We start from the raw sequence: 22,285 nt of genomic DNA, 5'->3' as shown, positions 1-22,285 counted from the left end.
GGGAAGATTTTTGTCTTAACTAGAGCACTCAGTTTGGCCCTGTGCTTTGCGGTACTTTCTATCTCTTCTATTAAAGATGTATAGCAAGTGTTTAGGGATATTTCTTCTCTTGCCCCCAAATAATTGCATTAGAATTCATATTTCTGCCATGCTCTGTTATGTGTAGAGATAGGTAAACTGGTGAATGTTAATTTTTCTCCTCTCGGGAAGAAGATAATCCAAACGTGCTTTTCCTTGTTTGGAAAAGACTCTAGTCTTTATGAGGATGGGATTGCTCTCTTTGCTGGTGTAGTTCAGTTTGCTGTGCCAGAGACACAGACAGATGGATACGGGTCTCGTGTCTGACTGCAGTGACACTACGGTTGTGTGTGGCTTCTGGTGGCGGATGCTGCCCGGGCAGGTGGGTATCCCTGGTTTGGTGTGTCTGTGCTCTTGGCCAGTCTGTGCTGCCCAGCCCAGTGTGATCTCTGCTGGAACTGGAAGAAAATGTTGCAGCTGGGTGGTGGTGGTGGTGGTGGTGGTGGTGAAGGAAATAAAGCAGCAGCTCCACAGTGCCTGTGGTGCTTCCGAAGTGGTGGTGGGGAAGGTAAAGGAAAATGCAAAAGGCTGAAAGTGAATCTACCAGCAGCCTGTGTGGGTTTTGGGGCCCTCTATACACCCCATCCTGTTGGAGAACGGCTTGCAGAGAGCAAGGCCATGGGTCTCTGCAGAAGCTGATTGCAGCCACCTGAGGTAAACAGAGGAAAAAACCCAGGGTACAGTTATGCTAACAAAGGACTGTTATGTTAACAAAGAGAGAAACTGAGGTACACAATGGCCTTGATGGTAAAAACAACCTTGGGAAAGGAGGCAGTCCAGAAGAGGGAAGATGTTGTGACATGTCTGAGATGCCACAGGGGGCTGGGATATTATAATGTAGCTTTTTACATGTATCCAATAGATTTGTGAGTAGTATGCATGGTTATTGTAGAGTGCTTATATAAGGTGTGATTTCTTTCAATAAAGTTGAAGCTTGCTCTATCATTCACATTGAATTGGCTGCTTGCTTCCTCCGCCCGCCGCAAGTGGCGCACCGAACAGGGTTACCCGAACCCTGCTTTTCCACCGAACGGAACCCGGGAAGCGACGGAACGGATTTTCAGAGCAGGAAGGCGAGAAGGTCACTGCCTGGTGCAGGAGATGTGTGCCGTCTCCTGAAGCGCTGGGATTTGTAAGTCTGACATTGGAGCAGCGGATCCACAATATTGCTTCAGGAGATATTGCGGACCGAGAGGGCTACTGAGGAATAGGCCGAAGTGGTATATCCAGGAAAGGCCATAATGAAGGCTGAATTTGGGGAAACCTAGGAAAAGCCAGCACTGGTCGTTAGCTACTGATCGGATACTGCTGAAGGTCGTCAAGCTACGATACAGGAAAAGGAATCAAAACAAGTCTGCCCGGGCAGGACAATGGAACAAGAGGTAGCCCTCAAGCTTTTTGCTTTTTAGAAAAGCGGGGAGTAAGTCCGATAAAAAACTTAGCCGCGCTGATTGGTCTGGGCAAGGCTAAGGGACACTTTAAAGAGCCAAATTTATTGTTTGAAGAAGCAGAATGGTGTGATAATCTTTTAGACTTTGATGCTGTAAATCCTGAAAAAGAATCTGAACTGTCTGGTCTGTATCCTCCCTTAATTGGGGATGATCTGTAGATAAAAGTGAGGCGAAAAAAAACGTAAAAGTGAGGCGAAATAACTTTGGTGCAAGGGAATATGGACATGGCAAGAAAAATTCTTACTCCTGTAAGCTATGAGCCGAGTCATCAGCCACGTTGGGAAGAACGGCATTTTTCTGTTATTAAAGATTTAGAGAAAAGCATTAATAAGAACAGGCTGCAAAAAGACTACAACAGCTGTACTGGAGGCGATGGCTCAGGGATATCGATTGGCCCCATAAAAATTGGCTAACACTTTTAAGAAGAAAAAACGGCATTCACGCCGGGACAGTATTCTATCTGAAACAACGAGCGTGTGGATCTCTGTGCTCAGCGTTCGGAGCTGGCGGCGGCGGCCCGGGGCCTCCCCGACCCCCCCGCGGAGCGGCCGCCTGCGGCTGAGCCCGGCACCACACTCTCAGCACACACCCCCCCCCCCCCCTCCGCCAAAAGCGGCAGGGTTATGCAGCACAGGCTTTATATGTTCTTAATGGAATCTTCGTATTTGTAATATTTGTCACTTTATGTTGTGAGTGATGAGTGTCAGGAGCTCCCCTGTGTGTCTGTGTGTGTGTGTGTGTGTGTGTGTGTGAGACGCGGCCGCTGCAGCCGCGGAGTTCTCCGGCCAGGGAAGCGGCCGGCCAGGAACTGCAGGGTCCTAGTGCCCGCCCGCTGGGGCATCGGTGCTTCGGTTTGTTTGGGCTCCGTGTTCTCAGTGTTACAGGTGAAATACCTCCTCTAACGGGAGGCAGTAATTCTGTGTTGATTGTTGTTTTGAATTTAGGTGCATACTCTGCGGGGACAGTGCACCTCTGTACCATCTGCCTAATGAAAATACTGTTAAAAAGTCATCCGCAACCTTACAGGGGTTGTTTGTTTTACCAGGGGTCGTAGATGCTGATTATGAAGAGAAAAATCAAAATTATGGTCCGTACCCCTATGTTCAGTAACAAAAAAAAAAAAAAAAGTAAAAAATTGTTCAGCTTGTTAAAGAAGCTGCAATTACTCAGGATTTGGATCAGCAGGTACCCCTTAAATATTTTTGGACTAAAACAGTAACACCAGGTTAACTTCTGGTAAAATGTACTCTCGTTAAAGCTAAAAAAATCTGTCGAGCTGACGTGCATTTTAGATACTGGTGCAGATGTAACCATAATATCTGTGAGCAGATTGGCTGTTAGCCCTGGTACCTCAAATGCTTTTCAGGGTTGATGTCATGCTGTAACAATTTAAAGCAAGGATCTCATTCACGTAAGGGGCCCAGAAAATTGGGTAGCAAATATTCATCCATTTATATTGGAAAACCCCTATTGCATTTTGGGGTCAGAACTGTATAGCTCAATGAAGAACTCAAATTGGATCAAATTTGTCTTAATCACCACTGTAGCACAACCCACCCTGAAACCCACCCTGACACTCACCTTGTGAACCGAATCACCTGTGTGTATTGTCCTGCAACAACTTAAAACTGTTATTAAGACTTTAAAAGATTTACAGACACTGTTAGGAACCATAAATTAGATACAGCCGTTGTGGGCCTAACTCATGATCATCTGCATAGCTTATTTGATATTTTGTGAAAAGATCCTTCACTGACATCACCCAAAGTACTTACAGAGAAAGCAAAACAAGATCTTCACCATATAGCTAACAAGCATCGCAAGTACACTGCATTCCCCCACAGCATCAGAATCCTTCCTTCTGTAACGTCTCTGCGGTGTTTTGCTCCCCGTTCCAGAGGGCACAGTGCTCTGGGCTGTGTGCAGAGGTGGAGAATGTGCAGGTTTACACCTGGAACGGGGAGCGTGGAGTTTGTGTGTGGTGAGCACGCGCTGGCGCTGGAGCCAGGGACTCCTTCGCTGAGCTGAGCCCTTTGCTTTTCTGTTCTGCTGCCCTCAGCCAGGCACAGAGTATCCCGGGCAGAGCCTGGTGGTGGAGCTGCACTCTGGGGGCTGTAGGGAAGTGTCTGCCCTTTCCCAGGAAGAATCCCACACGCTCATTGTTCCCACAGCCAATGCTGTGTGGCACTTGGTTTAGGATCTAATGTCCCACAGTAAGAAACCGCTCAGCTGCTGCCAGGAGCGAGGGACTCGCAGCTCTGCGTGCCGAGGGTGGCATTTCAGCTTTGCTTCCCTTGTTAGAATGCTTTCTGTACCTTTGAGGTTGGGTGGTTTTTTCCCTTTTTCTCAGTTTACGGCCCCCCTCCCCTGCAGGACACATCCCATCTCAGTGTGCACAGGCTCATGGAATTTGAAATGGATCCCAGCCTCCTGCTCACCGCAGGGCTGGCTTCTAACAGCCGTAGTATGGTCACAGATGGTAAAAAGAAAGGTAGGGGACATTCCTGTTTCCAGAATTTTGTTTCCAGTTTGGTTCATCACTTTCACAATATTGATGCGAGGAGCTTGGACATGCTGGAAGGCAGGACTGTGGTTTCAGGAGGCATGTTTGGGCTGTTGGTTTAGTCCTTTACTGGTATGAAGACAAAGACTTGTTAAAAAATCATACAGTAAAATAGAAAAAAACCCACCTAATTTGTCTTGTTAACTAGTTACTTGCAATGTGGAAAAAGTACTTTTTTTTTTTTTTTTTTTTTTTTTTTCAAATTGAAATAATCTGACTAGTGGTAGTTCTTGTCTCAAAGGGAAGAAACAGTTGTCTGGTTTATAATGACCTGGTTCATCTGCCTTTGTGGTGCTCCCTGTTATATAGAAGCTCTCTCAGCTGTTTGGTGCCAGACTTCTTTTTTCTTCTTTTTTCAATTTAAAAAAAAAAACAAACTTTATTCCCTCAAATCATATTCAGTGCTTGAAATCCTTTAAATTTTCTTTTTCTTTTCTTCCTCAGGATGATGCTGTGGAATTATTCTGTTATTCTTTACCTTATGAACTGGAATGGTTTGGGTTCTCTCGTAGACATAACATTGCAAGAGAATTTGGAATTCCTCTGATGCTGATCTCTCAGAGGATTAGTATACAAGCATGATGTGTAGGAACAGCTTCCAAGAGCTGAGGCACTTTTTGCTCGTTCCATTCCTTCCTTTATTTGACTTTGTTGTTCAGCTGCGATTGTTACTTTCTTCAGTATTATTTTCTGATTAATTTTCATAATTACTAGGAATTACCCTATGATTTCTTTGTGAATCCAGAGAAGAAGGTGCAGATGGTAAAGCTGAAGGGTTCTTTCTGTGACACTGTCAGGAATTACAGGAGAATATTGTTAATATTGTTAATAACCCAATAAACTCCCAGTACCCTTGATCCGTCCCAGTTCATCCCAGTGCCCCCCAGAGCTGCCCAGAGCTCAGCAGTTCATCCCAGTGCTTCACGGTGTATCCCTCCTCTCCCGTGTCCCAGGGCTCTTGGACACGCACCAGGGCTTGCACGGGGCTTTGCACAAGTTCCAGGTGTTGCACCCGCATTTGCACCAGCCCCAGACGTGGCACGTGTGTTTGTACAAGCCTGAGCATCTCACAGGCCTTTGCACACGTGTTTGTACAAGTACCAAACGTTGCATGAGCCTTTCCCCATCCCCAAAGCTTGCACAAGCACCAGCCTTTGCACACCCACTGGCACAAGCCCCACCATTATCCGACCCTTTCCCCCCCCGCCCAGGGGAGGGCAGGGGTTGGGGTGGACACAGGGTGGGACCAGCTCCACTAAAACCAGCAACTCCCAGTTCCCCTCGCCTCTGTCTCCAGCTCCCAGTGCCCCTCCCTGCTCCCAGTGACCCCCCCAGTGCCAGTGCCCCCCCGCCGTGCCCCTTCACTTGGCCCCGCTCCGGCTCCCCCTGGGTCGCCAGCTCCAGCCCGTGGTGGTGCTGCAGTGGCTCTGCTCCTGCCTCGCCCTCGGGGAGCAGCAGGGGGGGTGGAATTTGGCAATTTGGGGAGGGGGATTGTGCCCCAACTCCCCCTGAGCCCCCTCAGCCACCCCCTCCTCCCTGCCCGAGGCCTGGGTCCCTTAGGGCTGCGCTGTGTGCCAGCCCCCTGCCCTCGCCCCGATGGGGGTTTTGGGGTGCTGGGGGGAGCGGGAACTGGGAAAGGGGGCTCTGAGGGGGTGGGTAGCCCGAAGTGGGGGGCCCCTTCCCCCTCTTCCTGGACGCGGGGTCCTGCAGGGCGGCGCTGCGCCTGCAGCAGCCTCCCCTCCCTTGAGATGTGGTTTAAGCGGGCGCCCAAGAGGTGGCAAAATCTTCTCATCAGTCCCTGTGCGTGTACGAGTCACCACAAACGCGTTAATCCTCGTTTTGGGGACAGAGACGTCGTCGAGATTTTCAGACATCACTGAATTTCAGAGACCCTTTCCTCCTGGTGCTCTGCTCGGTCCCGGTAGGATTGCTTTGGTTTGTGCCTTCCCCGGGGAGAGAAGGGGCCCGGCTGTGGTGGGTTGACCCCCGCCAGGAAAAGCCCGACCCGGGGATGGAACAGCTGAATTCAGCGGCGGCCTTTGGAGCAGGGACAGAGGTGGTCGGGCCGTGGGAGAGGAGCCGGGGAGGAGGGGTGTGGGGAACACCAGGAGAAGAGAAGGAGGCACTGAACGTCTGAGTGTAACCGCTGCAAACGTCAGTTCAACAACAAACTTCATCTGTTTGCTGCAGAGCGGAGCTGGAGCCAAGGGGTGACGTTCCCCAACACCGCGCTGCCCAGACGCTCACGGCCACGGGATTTCTTAAAACAAGGCCATGACTGGGTATTTCCTTGGGGCAGATCCCTCCTGCGCTCCGAGCGGGAGGAGCATCGCGGCTGTGAGCGGGGCAGAGGCTGCGCGGGCAGCGGGGACCCGGCTGCTGTTCAGCCCCTGACGCCGAGGGGCAGAGGAGGAGGCGCAGCCGTTCCCCATCGGGTGCCCCGCGCCTGGAGGAGGACGGGGAGAAGGGGCGGCCGGTAGGTTCCGGGGAGACTGTTGGAATCTTGGGGGGGAAAATGGAGAACTGGGGGGCCAGTGGGATCTGGGCAGGGGCTAAGGGGATTTTGGAGGGACTAGGGCAGGGGGGGGCGAATGGGGTTTGGAGAGGCCACAGGGGTGATTTGGGGTCCCTGAGGGTCCCAGGGGTACCTGACCCCCACCCCCCTCCATGTGTCCCCCCTCAGCAGATGCTGCTGCCTCAGGTGTACCCCGAGAGCATCAGCCCCAACTACCTCCAGTACTAGTGCTGGGAGGAACTCCAGGTGCCACTGGGAGGAACTGGGAAGGGGCTGGGGTTCACCAGAAGGGCTGCTTGGAGGGGACTGGAGGGCACTGGGAGGCAGCCGGGGGCTACTAGGAGGGACCTGGGGGGACTGAGAGGTAACTGGGAGGGTAACTGGGAGCACTAGGAGAGGACTGGAGACACTGGAAGGTGGTTGGGGGCCACTGGGAGGAGCCAGGGCAGTGCTGGGAGAGACTGGGAGGTAACTGGGAGGGAGGTGGTGTAGGTGGGGGTAACTGGGTAGTAACTGGGAGCACTGGGATGGGCTGGGGGTCACTGGTAATTGAATGTGGTGGGGGACTACTGGGAGGTGTCTGGGGGTTAAGAAGGACTGGGAAGTAGCTAGGAGGCAGGTGGGGGTACTGGGAGTAACTGGGTGTGGCTGGGAGCTCTGTACAGACCCTAATGGGCGCCCTGGCCACCTGGGTGGTCCTCCAGGCCGTGGGGGTGGGGGACAGCGCTGCCACCATCACCGGGGCCACCCTCACCTGGGTGCTGCAGGGTGAGACCCCCAAACCCCTTTTCACCCCAAAACCATCCATGGCCCCAGGATCCACGTTTCACCATCAAATCCCCCAGTTTTACCACAAAATTTCCATGTTTGACCCCCAAATCTCCCATTTCTGACTCCCAAATCTCCCACTTTTGATCCCAGAATTTCCCAGTTTGACACCAAATCAGCCTCAGCACCCCCAAAATTCCTATTTTTCATCCCCAAATCTATCCTGAATGTCAAAATCCCACAGTTTTACCACAAAATCTCCACCAGCATCCCCAAAAGCCTCCCACTTTTTCCCCAAAATTCTCTTTGGACCCCAGAATCCCCCAGTTTGACCCCAGAATGTTCTAGCAACTAACCAGTGCCCAGTCAAAACCAGCTCAGCTCCCCAGTACAGGAGAGGATTTTGGTGCTGGGAGAAATGGCGACGTGCCAGCTTGGCGGTGCCTTTTCGTGCCCTGAGGTGTCTCGGGAGGGGCAGGATGGGCTAAAGCTTCCCTCCTCCTCCTCCTCCTCCTCTCCGGGCTGGGTGCGGGTGTGCGGTCCTGGGGGCAGCGGCAGAGGCCGGGGGGGACCCTGCTCAGCACACTCAGGGGGGTCCCCGTGGGAAGGACGCTACGGAGTCCCAGTGGCTTGTGGCTCCAGCTTTATTTAAAAAAATCATTAATCCAGTACAGCCGTCTTCCAGAGCATTTGGCCTCTCGGAGGCTCATCAGAGCCAGCAGCACAGCGACCGCAGGCTCCATCTTGATCTCAGACTCTGCTCTGTTGTCAGGAGTGAGACGGTGTCGGCTGCCAGGGACCTGATGGAGAGTTCCGAGTCTTTCCCCAAGGGCAGGAGCGCTGTGAGAGAAGGGAGCAGAGCAGCCGTGAGCCCCCAGTGCCCGCAGAGACCCCCAGGACCCCCCCCAGCCCATGCCAGCCCCAGCCATCTCCTTCCCTGCCAGGAGGAGCCGGTGAGAGAACCAGAGCGGCTGACGCTGCTGCTCAGGAACGACCCGTGTGCCCCCGACACACAGAGGGGCTCAGGACCGGGCCAGGCCTCAGAGTCATTTTTTCGTTTGCTGTACGAGCGGGTCTAGAGCTGTGTGCGGCCTCAACGAGCCCGTGTATTGATCTGAGCATCCCAGCGTGGAGCCAGGACATCATCAGCCTCCTGGCAAGGGGCAGGACAGGGATGGCTGTTCTTTCCCCACAAAGTCCCTTCCTTTTTGGTGAGAAAACAAAATTCCTCCAATTTCAAGACCTTACTAAAGAGATATGCTAACCTATGTGTTAAGACACAAACAACTGTGAAGCTGCTCTTGAAAAAAACCTCCTGAAACTGCTCGTCTGCCCCTGGAGTATTTTCCTGGGGCGGGGCCGGGCACGGCAGCACCTGCCCGGGCTCTGTCCCTACTCACCATCACAGATGTCCCCCACACTCTCCTGGCTGAGGATCCTCCGGTGCCGCGCAGCAAGACCTGGGGCACAGAGGTAATGTCAGAGCTCTGCTCCCCCTGGGCAGGGCTGTGCCCCAGCAAGGGGGCAGTGGGACCCAGCAAGACCCCCAGCGAGCCCACCAGTGGGAACTGGGGCTGGGCGGCCAGAAATGGGTCCCCGGGGACTCACCGATGAACCTGACGGCCGCCGCCCGCACAGTGGTCTGAGGGTCCTTCAGGTAGGGCAGGCTCTGCAGCAGGTATTCGTCCACCCTGCTCTTCCTGTGCGTTATCTGAGGGAGCACAAGGGCACGGGGCTGGTACGGACCCTCCGCAGCCGTCCGGACCAGTCCCTCCTGCCAGCACCCCCGCTCCCTCCCAGTGACTCCCGTCTCCCAGCCGGGAGCCCCGTGGGGCTGAGGGCCAGAGAGAGCCGCAGGCAGAGGGGGCTGGGGGTGCCGAGACCCCTCCGTCCCGCTTCCAGGGCCCAGCTGGGCCGGGCTCTCCTGGAGAAGAGCCCCTGGGGGCTGCGTGCTGGAGGGCAGGGAAGGAGGCTGCAGCTGGAGCAGCGGGGCTGGAGCAGGGCGCCGATGCAGAGAGGCACAGCCCCCCCAGGCACGGCTGCAGCCCCCATCCAGCCCGCCCCGGGGTTTGGGGGGTGTCCTCACCAAGCACTGTCCGATCAGGTCTGTCTGCCATGTCTTGGCCGCGGATCTGAGCCTCCTCCTGCCCAGGAACTCTCCACAGGCGCTGAGGGTGTCCCGGGAAGCCTGCGGAGAAGCAGAGGCTGGGAGATGGCACCAGAGCCCGGGGAGAAGACCTGGCATCCTCCTGCTCTGGGCCTGGCTTTGAGCTGGGGGCACGGGGTGATCCCGGGATTGGATCCCCCTTCATTGCTGGGGCCATCCCGCGCTCTGGGAGCCGGCCCCGACTGAGCAGGGAACTGTCTGTGCCAGGCTCTCTGGCCCTGCTCGTGCTGGGGCTGCAGGGACCCTTCCTGTGGGCCGGGGGGTCCCCAACTCCCCCTCCAGCTCTGCAGCACTGGGACCAGTGCAGCGGGACCCTGCGGTGACACACATTCCCATTGTCCCTCACACCCAGGCCACCCCCGTGGTGTCAGCACACCCTTCCCCGTGACACCAATCGCTGGTCACCGCACCTTGGCCACGCTCTCCACCTGGTCGCTCATACGGAGTAACAGTGGGACCAGGACCCTCTGTGCTGTCTTCACCATTTTTCTCTTGTTTCTCCCCACCGCGGTCTTCATCACGTCTTTGAAGAGGCGGATGGAGAGCTCCCGCACCCGGCTGCACTCCTGGCAGGGAGGAGGACAGAGGCAGCTCAGCACCAGCCGCTCCTCGCCCACGGGGAGCAGGGGCGTTAGCGTGGCCGGGGGAGAGGAGCTGCTCCGGGATCAGATCCTGAACCAGGAGCCGTCGGCCAGACCTGCGGCTGCAGCACAACGGCCCCAGAGCACTGAAAGGCCACGGAAGAGGAGCGGGGAGAGGAAGAGCCCCAAAAGGCTATGCAAGAGGAGCAAGGGGGGGACCCCTGCCCAAATGCTTCCCGCATGGCCGCACTGGAGGGCAGCCATCTCTCACCCATCGCCTCTGCTCAGGCTCCCATGGCAGACTTACATCATCAAAGAGGGGCAGGAGCTTCTCTGCAACCCTCAGAGAGATGAGGTTGGCCTCTTCCCTCTTCATGTGACCCATCATGTTGACGAAGAGCATCAGGGCCTTCATCCTGACATCGGCGTTGGCTGCCAGCAAGTTCTCCATGATGTCGGGCAGCAACACCAGCATTTTCCTTGCCTGTACGGAACACACCAGTCACCTTCTTGTGAAGCAGTGAAGGACCCCCCCCAGGCACCCCCCAGCCCCCTCAGAGCAGGGAGGGTGCTTGGAGCCATCACCCCTCATCCTCCCAGACGGGGCCAAGCCACCGCATCCCCCAGGCCCCGGATACCAGTGTGTCTCCCCTTGCCGACCCCCCGCTCACCGTTTCGGGTGTTTCTGAAAGTGTGATGAGGCCCGTGAGCACCAGCGAGAGCGTCACCGGGCCGGGATGCCTCAGGAACCTCTGCGCATTGTAGAGGGCAGCAAAGTCCTTGTCATCAATGTCGGTGCAGACCAGGAGCTAAAACGGAGACAGTGGTGAGAGACCAGCAGAGCTGCAGGGCTCCCTCCTCCCCACCAGCACGGTCCATGGGAAATGTCTCCTCTCCCCCTGAAACCACCTCCGAGTCCCCACGTCTCTGACCCAGGACCAGCAACCGCCTTGACTCTGGTTTCTGCCCCTTCCCGGGGTCTCCAGGCTGCGGAGCTGGGCAGGGGGATGCAGGCAGGGGGAGGGCAGAGCGCTGCCTGTGCCGGGACAGGCTTGGTGGGGCCAAACCAGCGTGGGGTGGGCCCGAGCGTGTGGCACAGGGGTCTGGCTGGTGCTGAGCAGGGGAAGGAGGAGGAGGAGGAGGAGGAAGGCAGAGCGGTGGGGCTGGGTGTGGGTCACTCACAGCCAAGGGGTAGATGCAGGCGTCATCCACGGCAGAGCTGAACACCCTGCGCTCCCGGCAGTCCTCCAGCACGCTGACCAGCTCCGGCAAGATGGTGCATAACTCCCAGGGCGTGGAGATCAGCACCTCCCACATGGCCACGGCAGCGCTGCGGAGCCAGAGCCAACTCGGTCAGTCGGGCTGCCTCGGCTCCTCCGGACCCCGGCCCTGCCCACCCCCTCATTTCGGGGTGCCCGGGGAGGCAGAGGGGGGTGAGGTTCTGTTCCCGTGGGGCAGGGGCTCTGCTGGGGCCGGCTCGGGCTGAAGCGGGAAGCGTGGTGGGATGGAGAGCCCTGCTCCTCGGGGATATCCCGCAGTTTCCCGTGGGTCTGGCAGCCAGAGTCTCTGGGCCACTCTCCCCATGGAAACAAGCCCTCAAGGCTGTCGGGGCCGGTACCTGTCACACGCTGGAGAGATCCTCAGAAGGCTCCTGACCACCTCCCTGGGGCTCCAGCTGGTCAGCAGCAGCAGCAGCGAGTCCAGGCTGTTCCGGGCTGGCTCCGTGCAGATGTGCTCCACATTTTTGTGGATGTATCTCATCACTTTTGGCACCTGGAGGGGACATGGGTAAGGATGGTGCTGCCATTCCCACCCCTCCCTGCTGCCTTGAAATGGGTTTTGGGTGCCTGAGAGCTGTGTTAGGGCAGGAGGGAAGAACAAGACTTGACATGGAAGGACAATCCAGCCACGGGGCACTTACATCCATCAGCCAGGATGCAGGGTCCCTCACAGCCATGTCCACGATGTCACTGCCCATCTGCCTGTCACTGGCATCGTCTGCCGTCAAGGCCTCGATGGCCACGAGGAGAATGTCCGTCCTCTGAGAAGGCTGGAGGTGTTCGCCAGACACCTACGGGAGGAGGGATGGGGGGAAGGCGTGTCACTCCGAGCATGCCGACGGTGCTGCACGGCTGATCAGCTCAACCGTCCCTGGGTCCCTTTGCTGCACAAGCTGATGCCACAGACAAGGGTCCCTGGGAGCTCGTTACCATTGTCATGTTGCTGCTGTCAAGCCAAGAAAGCAACGAGGTGCTCTCAGAATCCCGTCTTGGTTGGCGCTCTGTGAGCTCTGGATCCTCCTCCGGCAGGGTCTCGCCTACAGGTAACAAGGAGAGTCAGTAGACACGCCACCTTCCCAACGAGCCTCCCGGGCGGCGCAGAGCTTTAAATGGCCCCACGCCGAGGAAATGGGGTCCCGGCATCGAGCCAGCCCCGCGGAGCCCTCTACTCACCCATCTGCAGCGGCTGGACCACGGACACCTCACAGGGCTCTGGAAGAGAGCTGCTCTCCTGGGGAGCCCCCACCTCCTCCCAAACCACCCTGGGGCTGCTGGGGGGTCTCTCTGCCATCCTCAAAAATGGAGGAAAGTGGTTGAGGGGCCGTGGGGGGTTCAGCTTTAGGGAGCGATGGGAAAAGACGTGGGCCGTGCTCAGGAGTCTCCTCGCTGCGCTCCTGCCCTGTCCCTTCCCCGTGTTGTCAGACACCGTGGGGCTGCACTGCTTAGATACGGTGCCGGGGGAGACACAGAAGCGTGTCACAAAGGGGGTCACGGTGACGCGTCACCCAGGCCGGGTGGGGCAGGGTTCCGCTGCAGGGGGGAGGGACCCAGCTCGCCATTGGCCAACAGCTCCTCTCAGGGTGTCCCCAGGCCCCCATCATTTCCCCTCAGCACCTTCCTGCACCCCCTGGCTCGTCCCGGAGCGTTCACACACCCCAGCACAGCCCCCCGAGCACCTGCTTTGGTCCCGACAGAAACACTCCAGACTGCCCTGCCCCACTTTGCGGTCACCTGAAGCGTTTGCTCGCCCGTGTCCAGTTCTGTCCCACGCTCACAGAGTAGCTTTAATCTGCTACAACAGGGTCCTGGTTTCAGCTGGGGTAGAGTTAATTTTCTCCAGCTGGGAGGAAGCACAGCCCCAGGGCTGTGTGTTGTGACGGCAGGATCTCTGTTCTGTCGGGGGCGCTGGCCGGGAGCGGGCTGGGTATCGGTCGGTGGGTGCTGAGCAATCGCCTTGGGCATCACCCATCTGTACTTTCTATTACTGTTATTGTTTTATTACAGTCACTAAACTGGTGGTTTTTTATCTCAACCTACGAGTTTTCCTTGTGTCCCTCCACTCTCTTCCCCCATTCCCCCAAGGGGAGGGTGAGCAAGCGGCTGCGTGGTCTTTGGCTCTGACAGAGTTCAAACCACGAGAGTCCTTTTTGGGGCCCAGCGTGGGGCTCGAAGGGTCGAGATAACGGCAGATCGGGTCAGTGTGTCATAGCCATTGGTTAAAGCATTCATTACATCGGCTTATCAATTGCTGGGCATAACGTCCATCGCTTGGCTCCTTAAAACTGCCTCTCCTCATTTGCTGTATATAGTCCCCCTGCTGCTGCTCAGCACCCATGGGAGCTGGGTTAAGATTTTCATTTTGCTGAACTGTGTAACACCGATCGATGGCACGATGAAGTTGTCAGTCCTGAGGCTACTTACAACTCTGTTTGAGAATTTGGGGAATTTTGAATATCCAACTAACGTGGTCATCTTACTGCTGGGAGCCAGTGTGTTCCCACACGTGGTGCAGGCTTTGTTCAGGGTTAAGCAACTATTGAAGAGAATCACCCAGAGATCTACCCCAAGGCTGGAGAATTATGAGTGGCTGGGGGTGTGGGACAGCACGGGCAAGTGCCCAGAACAGTGGCCACCTCCGGTGTATTGGAACTTCACTCCCAAACAGGTGCAGAATCCCCAAAAACTAGTCAAATATTTGGAAAAGGTATGGTGTCACCCGGGTAACTGCAGAGAGACCCAGCTCACTGCAACGTGCTGGGGCCTGGCCCGTGCCTACCGAGTCAGTGTGCAGAGGTGAAAGCCATCCAGGTGGCCTTGGCTGCCGCCGAGCGAGAGAGGTGGCCAGTGCTCTGTCTCTGCACTGACTCGGGGTGGTGGCAAATGCGCTGTGGGGGTGGTTACAGCAGTGGGAACGGAGCCACGGGCAGCGAGAGGCAAACCCATCTGGGCTGCTGAGTGAGGGCGAGATACTGCTGCTGGGGTAGAGAACCTGGCTGTGAAAGTACAGCGTGTAGGTGCTCACGTACCCGAGAGTCAGGACACTGAAGAACATCGGAACAACCAACAGGTGGGTTAAGATTAAGGTGGCTCGCGTGGATCTGGACTGGCAGCATAAGGGTGAACGATTTCTGGCTCGCTGGGCCCTTGACTCCTCAGGCCATCAGGGCAGAGATGGAACACAGAGATGGGCAAGTGACCGAGGGGTGGACTTAACCATGGATGTTATTGCACAGGTGGTCCATGAATGTGAGACGTGCTGCCATCAAGCAACCAAACGGTTAAACCCCCTTTGGTACAGGGGACGATGGTTAAAGTATAAATATGGGGAGGCCTGGCAGATTGATTCTATCACGCTCCCACAAACTCGGCACGACAAACCCTGTGTGCTTACAATGGTGGAAGCAGCCACTGGTTGGTTGGAAACTTATGCCGTGCCTCATGCCACTGCCTGGAACAATATTTTAGGTCTTGAGAAGCAAGTCTTGTGGTGACATGGCACCCCAAAAAGGATTGAATCAGATAAAGGGACTCATTTCCAAAACAGCCTCACAGACGCTTGGGCCAAAGAACGTGGCACTGAGGGGGTGTATCACATCCCCAATCCTGCACCAGCCTCTGGGAAAATGGAGCGGTACAATGGACTGCTGAAACTGCACTGAGAGCAATGGGGGGTGGAACTTTCAAACACTGGGACGTGCATTTAGCAAAAGCCACCTGGTCCGTGAGTCCCAGAGGATCTGCCAAGCAGGCCGGCCCTGCTCAGTCAAACCTCCCACGTGTGGCAACTGAGGCACGGACTCTCCACTGAAGTGCAGAAGGAAAGACCCTCTATTCTTACAATAGTACCTACTTATGCTCTCGCTAAAGCTCTTACTTCATAATTAGCGAATCAGCAATTAGGCAGCTCTCAACCTTTCCTCCTACCAGCACAGAGCACTCTCACACGCTGTGCAGACCGATCCCCTGCTCGCCCAGGCGCTGTTCCCGCGGCGGGAACTCCTCCCAGTGCAGCACTGTCCCACAGCTCGGGGTGGCAGCTGTCCCTTGTTTTTCCCTGACACCTCGGCACAACTCGGCAGTTTCTGATCTCTCCCCCAAGGCCTGTTTCTCAAAGCCCCGCTGCTGCTCAGGGGCTGTGCAGGGCTGACAGGCTGATGTCTCCCCCACGCCTCTCTGTCAGGTGACCACCCTCAACAAGTCTCACTCTGATGTTTTCTTCAGAGCTCCTCTGGCTACAATCCTACTGAAAAATCCCTTCTTGTTGTCAGACACATCACTGGCCGCTCCCAGCTCTAACTGAGCTTTGGCCTCTCCTCTCTCCTCCCCGCGTGTGCGAGCCACGGCTCTGCCCCTTCCTGCCAAGCCTGACCTTGCTCCCAGAGAGGGTGCCATTCCTTTTGCTCTGCAGCTCAGCGAGCAGGTCCCTGCTCAGCCAAGCCCCTTCTGCCCCCTCGCTTGACGCCTGACACGGGGCAGCTGCCTGCTCCCGAGCTCCCCAGAGGTGCTTCTGCAACCCCGACCCCCTCAATTTGGCAGCCTCCTCCCTCACCTCCAGCATCACTGTTACAGTCACAAAGGAGCTTAACAACAGAAATACTGAAGCCAGCCAAGGACAAAAGGAATTCAATTAGAGTATCAAGTCAGGCGGAGTTTCAGTGACTCTCTAATACTTTCTAAAAGACCAGAAAATTCAGTATAGAAATGGACTAAAAGGTCTAAAAGACTAGAGGACTAAATGACCAGAAAATCCAAAAAAAGGAGTCAGGAAAACACATCTCTAGAAAGTATCAGGTAAAGCTTTGCTTTCTGAAGCTTTTCTGAACCGTGAGGCAAGGGGTATGATGAAGCACAGCCCTCCACCCATAAAGGGAATTTATACTTTGATGAGGCCACTCCCTCTCACATTGGTCTGGGGAAATCAAGAAGCTGATAAACACTCCGTGTGGGATTTGTATGCGACAGGAGCTGGGAACTGATGCGTGCTGGCCCTGGGTTTAGGAACAGATGCTCAGCAGTCTGGCACGGATCTCATACTCATCTTTGCTTTACACCACCCTTATTTAAAACCAAATCCCAAAAAACCCACACAAAACCCACAAGCAAAACTTTAGACCCGACAGATTCTGTGAGTGAAGGGGCAATCCAAAGCTCGACTGACTGTTTTGCCACCATGTGCGATTCACTCTGCCCTGCTCCAGCAAGGGCTGTTGCTAACTAAGACCAAGGTTTTTCCTTTTGCTTTTATTACGCTGCTCGGGACAGTCAGAAAAAACCCAGCCTTTGGGTTGGAATTTTCCACGCTTTGAGCCCGGGAGAGCGAGCTAGAAATACTGCAGAAACACCAATTTAGAAATCTGCGTTCCAGCAAGGAAAACCAAACCTCGTCACAGAGACGGGACGTCTCGGCCCCAGACGGGACCGACGTTTCTGACCTTCGTGGTCCAGGAATCCACGTGACCAAGGAGGTGGCGCTGCATCGTCCCCCGGGCCCAGACCTATGGAAAGGGCCATTAACTACGTGTGAGAACTTCAGAGAATACCAAGAGTTTGTAGGGTCTGTGACAGTTTCTGACGCTAACTACATCATTCCAACCGCATTTTTCCCCAAATTCTTATACACCTGCTGGCTGGATCACGGGACTCCTACAGCAGCTTCACGGAGGACGCGCTCACTCTCCAGTCACGCTACAGCCACCCGCCATGAGCCCAAAGTCAGTCTGAAGCTCTCTGCTCTACGAGGATAAAATTGCTCTGAACTGCAGGCTTGATGGAAGAGGTACCTGAATGGGCAGTTTCATCAGGGTAACGTAGGAAATAATCGATCCCATTTCACTGAGGCCACGGGAATGGCGTTCCTTGGCATCAGACTTCTTTCAGACGCCAGCGTAAAGGCTTTATGCTTTATGTCCTTCAGCTGTTCCACGGGGTTCAACACAAATCCCTTCCAACTCCAGTTTTAGATCAGAAATGGATTGTATCCAGTGTGAGCCTTGCTCTCCAAGGGAGAAATCCTTTTCCCACTACAGTTCAGAGTTTGCAATGGCCATTTACAGTGACCACGAGCTTCGCAAGCTGGATGAAGACAGCTCAGCGCTCGAGGATTTCTCTCTCCCACATTCCTGATGCAGCTCGAATCCAAACCTCTGCACAAAGCTGTGTACTTTACAGACCCGTTTCTCTCCCTTGACCACTTTTGCTGTGGAATTTACCCCTTCTGCAGCCCGTATCGAGCGCAGGTCAGGTACATCCTTGTGTGGTGATGGGGCCCGGGGCCTGCAGGCCAGCTGGTACCGGAACTTTCTCAGCACCTGCGCGCAGTTGGCGATGGAACGGCTGCAGTTCCCCAAAGCTGGGCTGCTGGAAGGAGAGCTGGAATCCAAACACCCTGAAACGATTCCTTCATTAAACACTCACATACAGTCATTGCCAAGAAGTTCTCGACGCAACAGCACAGGCACAGCAGGTCAGGATATGAAGGCTTTGGCCAGACACAAGGACACGAACTGCCATGAATAGGGACACTGAGGTCGGTCTGCAGAAACAACTACTGCACCCCGACTGTCCCTATCCAGGACAAAAACTGCCTGCAGGTAATTCACCCCCGCATCTGAAACGCCTTCTCCACAAAATATCCCTCTCATCACACGGCAACAGAGCCCGGCAGCTTATCACGGGCTGCTACGGCCAACGGGTGCCACAGAGACAATCTCTCAGCACACGTTCCCAGCCCATCCCCAGCAAATCTTTGGAGGAAAACGTTCTGGAGGTCCTAAGCCATGGAGACAGGTAGAAATGACAGTGTCCCACCTCACGTCCGAACCACTCAGCAGGAGACTCCACTAGTCAGCAGCCGCCTTTACCCAGTCACAGGCGATCACCACAAACGAGTCAGGTCTATCTCCTAGTACGGCTGCACTGGAATCCTTTGGGACTTTTCTCATCCATAAAAGCCAATCTCCAACAAACGCACCCCCTTCTCCTGACCAAGCTTTTCCCATCAAATCACTTTGGTTTTTACCGAGTTGGACTCTCCGCCGCTTCTGTTCCTCTCTCCGAAGGAAGGCGTGCAGTGCCCTGAGGTCTGTCACATCCTCCTCTGCGCCCGCAGAATTACACAGAGCGGGGGAAGAGCCGCAACGAGACCTTAACCCGCCGCTTTCCAGTGGCCCAGCGCTAGGGGGGACGGTGACCTGCTGGCAGAGGAGCTGGAAACCTTGGGCAAAGGAAAACAAACGGTTGTGTCACAGAAGGAAGACAGAATTCCACCTTGATTTCTAAACGACATGAACATAAAAGACTCTCATTTGGGGTCTGGATTGGGTTTTTGTGGTCTCCTTTGCACTTACATTTTGATTGCTTGGCTTTGCTTTGTTCTGAAACAAACCAGCTGCTCTAAACCGAGGAAGTGGCTCTAGGGAAGAAGGACAAATCCCAATATGACAAATTTAGATCCGCTTTGCAAAAGGAGCAAACACACACATAGACAACTCTCCAGTGGCTACCGCTCCCCTTCAGCGGCACAGGCACCAAACGAAGACCCAAACTGCACGCTGGGGAGCTGTCCTGGTCCTTACCCGAGTGCAGCTGCTGCTCGGGGAATAGGTTCCAGCACTGACGTAAGAAGCGCTGCCGCTTGGCAGAGCCCGTCCTTGGGGGCTGCACCCCGGGACACAACCGGTACCAAACTGTGGGCGGGCGCGAGGGCGGCGGGACGGGCTGTAACTCAGCACACTCTGGCCCCGGGGCGGAGGAGAAGGTGCCGCCAGCTCACGTGGTGGAGTTGTTTGTACCGCTGCGGGAAGGAAAAACAGAATGAGCATCGCGGATGCAGCAGCCCCAAACTCTCCTCCCCGCTTAGACACGCACACAACGCTATCTTAAGGCGATTTAGAAAAGATGCAAGAAGGGATGCTAGAAAAATCTGGCCCCTACAGAACTCGGCAGTCAAGTCACTGACAGGAAAAAAGAGAAGACTGAGACACAGGACAACACCTCAGCACCAATCCTGCAGCTTCAGATTTCAGTGTTACCAGGCACCTTGCGTAACCCAGGGGTTTCTCTATTCCATCGCCTATTTCATCAGCTCAGCTCTACCTGCCTACTCTGTGCATCTTGAGCCGCTGAATGTCTCAACTGATCTGTGCAAATGAACACAGGAGATGCTCAAACCTTGGTGTTACAGCGTTACAACCGTCTGCTCCCCGTTTTCTAGGCCAGACGAGCAGAGCGCAATACTACCGTGCCAGCATCTCGATTTTGGTATATTTGCCTTGTCAGCTTCTTTTTAGAACTTTGCTTTGATCTCCAAAAGATTTCTGAGTGGCTCATTTCAGACTTCACACAAAGCTCTGTCTGTCCCTCTCCTTTCATTCTCCTTACCCAGCGAGACAGTAGTGGGACATCAAAATTAAATATGGACCTGCACTCTCTGCCTGGCTCCTGCTTCCACGGACAAGTCACAAACTCCTTGGCCAACCTCACAGGGTTCAAGTCCCTCCCTGTCCTTCAGCAGCCGCTCTCATCCTGCCCTTTCCCACCGCCTGTGTTTGTTTCCCCTCCAGTTCTCCCACAAACACTCAACAAATTGTCACGTGACGTGGTGAATTTTAATACGCTGCGGTAATTCAGTTTACTGCTCCTGTCAGAGGAGGCGATTCAGAACGCGCTTCGCTAGAGAATCCTGCCCTTGAGAGAGACACCATCTTGAAACAAAACAAAAGAATTCAAAAAGAATTGCCAGAGATATTGACTGCACCCACCTGCATTCTGCAACCCCAGCAGGCTCTGCCGGCCAGGACTCACGACAGGCTGGTCGGTGCCCCTGCGTATTTGAAGCACACCCAGAAACCAGAGGCGGCGTTCAGGCTGAGCAGAGATGCAAGTGCGAGTTCTAGAAGAAACAGAGAAGTTTTTATCGTAGCTTGAGCACGGAGAATAACCAAAGTGTCTTGTTTGCAAAAACGGGCATATGCCCATTAAAACCAGGTCTAATTATTAGTGCTGTCAGTAAGTACCAATTTGGGCAACAGCCAAGATTTCTTCACCTTTTTATGCCAGAACCATTGGAGATAATTTTCCTTTCTGTACTGAGATTAATTGACACTGCTAAAATTGAATTTTTAAAGATGGACAGTTGTTTTCCAAATCTACTACAATGAAGTTTCACAGTATTTCTCAAAAAACATCTTCTGCCAATTCATCTGTAACTCATCTCATGATTTTCCTCCTCCTCCTGCTTCATCCTCTAATCATATTTGATACAGCTGGCTTAGCGTCTGCTCCTCCAAAACAAACTTGAATTCTTGTGAAATGCCATCCACGCCCATGGTACAACAGAGCAGGAAAATCTGCCGTGTTCCTCAAAGCCTTCCTCTACACGGTCAACAGATTTAAGGCACCAAGTAAGTTCTTCCTGTCTAAGAAAGCTGTTAACACTCCTTACCTGTCACTAACACGGATGAAATTCCAAGTTTCAAGGGAGACAGCGGAAAGCAAACTATGTCTTTGGTTTACATTTAAAACAAACAAAAAAATGCTTTTTTTTTTAAAAAAAAGCTAGTTTAAAGACTGCCTCTCCAGCAATCAAACTGACAAGTGAAAAAAAGAAAAGAACCTTGAAAATTAATTTAAATGCTGCAGCAACTCACCAAGATATCAGAGCGGCCAGCAGGCGGTGTTGTAATAGGAGCTGATGAGATTTCCAGTCCGGAAAAGAAAAAAAAGAAGTTAGCATTTTGCAACTACTCAGTCCCAGGAAATATTTCGGGAGACAGGAAGGAGGAGGCTTTGCTTGTTTGACTCAGGTGTGACAATTAACGCACATTTCAGTACACAGCATGCCTGCGAGAGACACGTGAAGGAGTGCCCAGGCCAAGAGCCCTTTCCGGGCTTCCATCTCCTTCCTCATCGTGACGGCCCTGTCGATGATGGAAGTTGCTGGTTCTGGTGCCATGATCTCTAACAACAAACACAGAGAAATGACAGAATTTGACAACTTTTATACAGTAAGACCCTCAGTCAGCACAGGATTCAGGAAAAAAAAGCAGTAATCCAAAACAGACTCTGTAAATGGACTTTACCTTTAGCCAGAGTCATGTTTAGCATCTTAAAAAAAGAAAAATCAGATTCTTTTTACCAGTGAAAATAGATGATATTTCTTCGATGAACTCCCCTGCCAGCATTGCCACCTCAATACTGAGGAACAGCGTCCACCTCCTCCAGTGAGGTGCAGATAAGAGGACAGAGACAGATTCCAACCTCAGTTTTGAAAAATAACATCCTTCAGCAGCCAGAGGCAAAGCTCCTGCCTTCTCCAAGCAGAGGGAGCCAGAGGCAGGAAAGGCCTTGCACAGCTCTGCAGTTTTTCTACTGAAAATTCCCACTCGTTTCAGTTAGGAACAGAGGATTTTCAGACCGTGCAGCCACGACCTGGGGGTTCGGTACATCTAAAAGTTAATACCAGATGTGAAAGAAATAACCCTGGTGACATCTTCTTCTAGTCCTGTCACCAAAACTTGCTGCTGTTCCTTCCTGCCACTCACTTGAAAACTGGTCACATAATTCCTCACTAGAGGGGAACATAAATAATTTGCTTTCTAGGACAAATCCGTCATGTACACATCACTACCTGCTTACTGGTACAAGGATTCAACGGTGAAACAGTGAACATCAGGGTTCCTGGGAGATCTCTACAAGAACACGCTGCCTGGCAGTTTTCTTGACAGGCTTTTCACACGGTTTCAGCCCCAAGACTTCCCTCCCCACACCGACAAAGGAGCGCCCCCTGGCAGAGACCCGCTCCCCATCCTCACGCTCCCCACCTCTCCCTGAGCCACGTCCTCCTGCAGAAGCTGCGCTCTCGGGGCACGGAACTCAAAGGGAC

The 22,285-nt window shown here is 54.1% G+C and overlaps 1 pseudogene; it reads right to left on the bottom strand.

Moving 5' to 3' along the window:
* Positions 1–21,355, bottom strand: part of LOC141968915 (transmembrane protein 209-like) — a 77,917-nt pseudogene extending 56,562 nt beyond the window's left edge.
* Between the last annotated feature and the right edge of the window lie 930 nt (positions 21,356–22,285).

Source organism: Athene noctua, chromosome 21, assembly GCF_965140245.1.
Source record: "Athene noctua chromosome 21, bAthNoc1.hap1.1, whole genome shotgun sequence".
Taxonomy (NCBI): Eukaryota; Metazoa; Chordata; class Aves; order Strigiformes; family Strigidae; genus Athene; species Athene noctua.
This window is presented reverse-complemented; position numbering and strand designations above follow the sequence as displayed.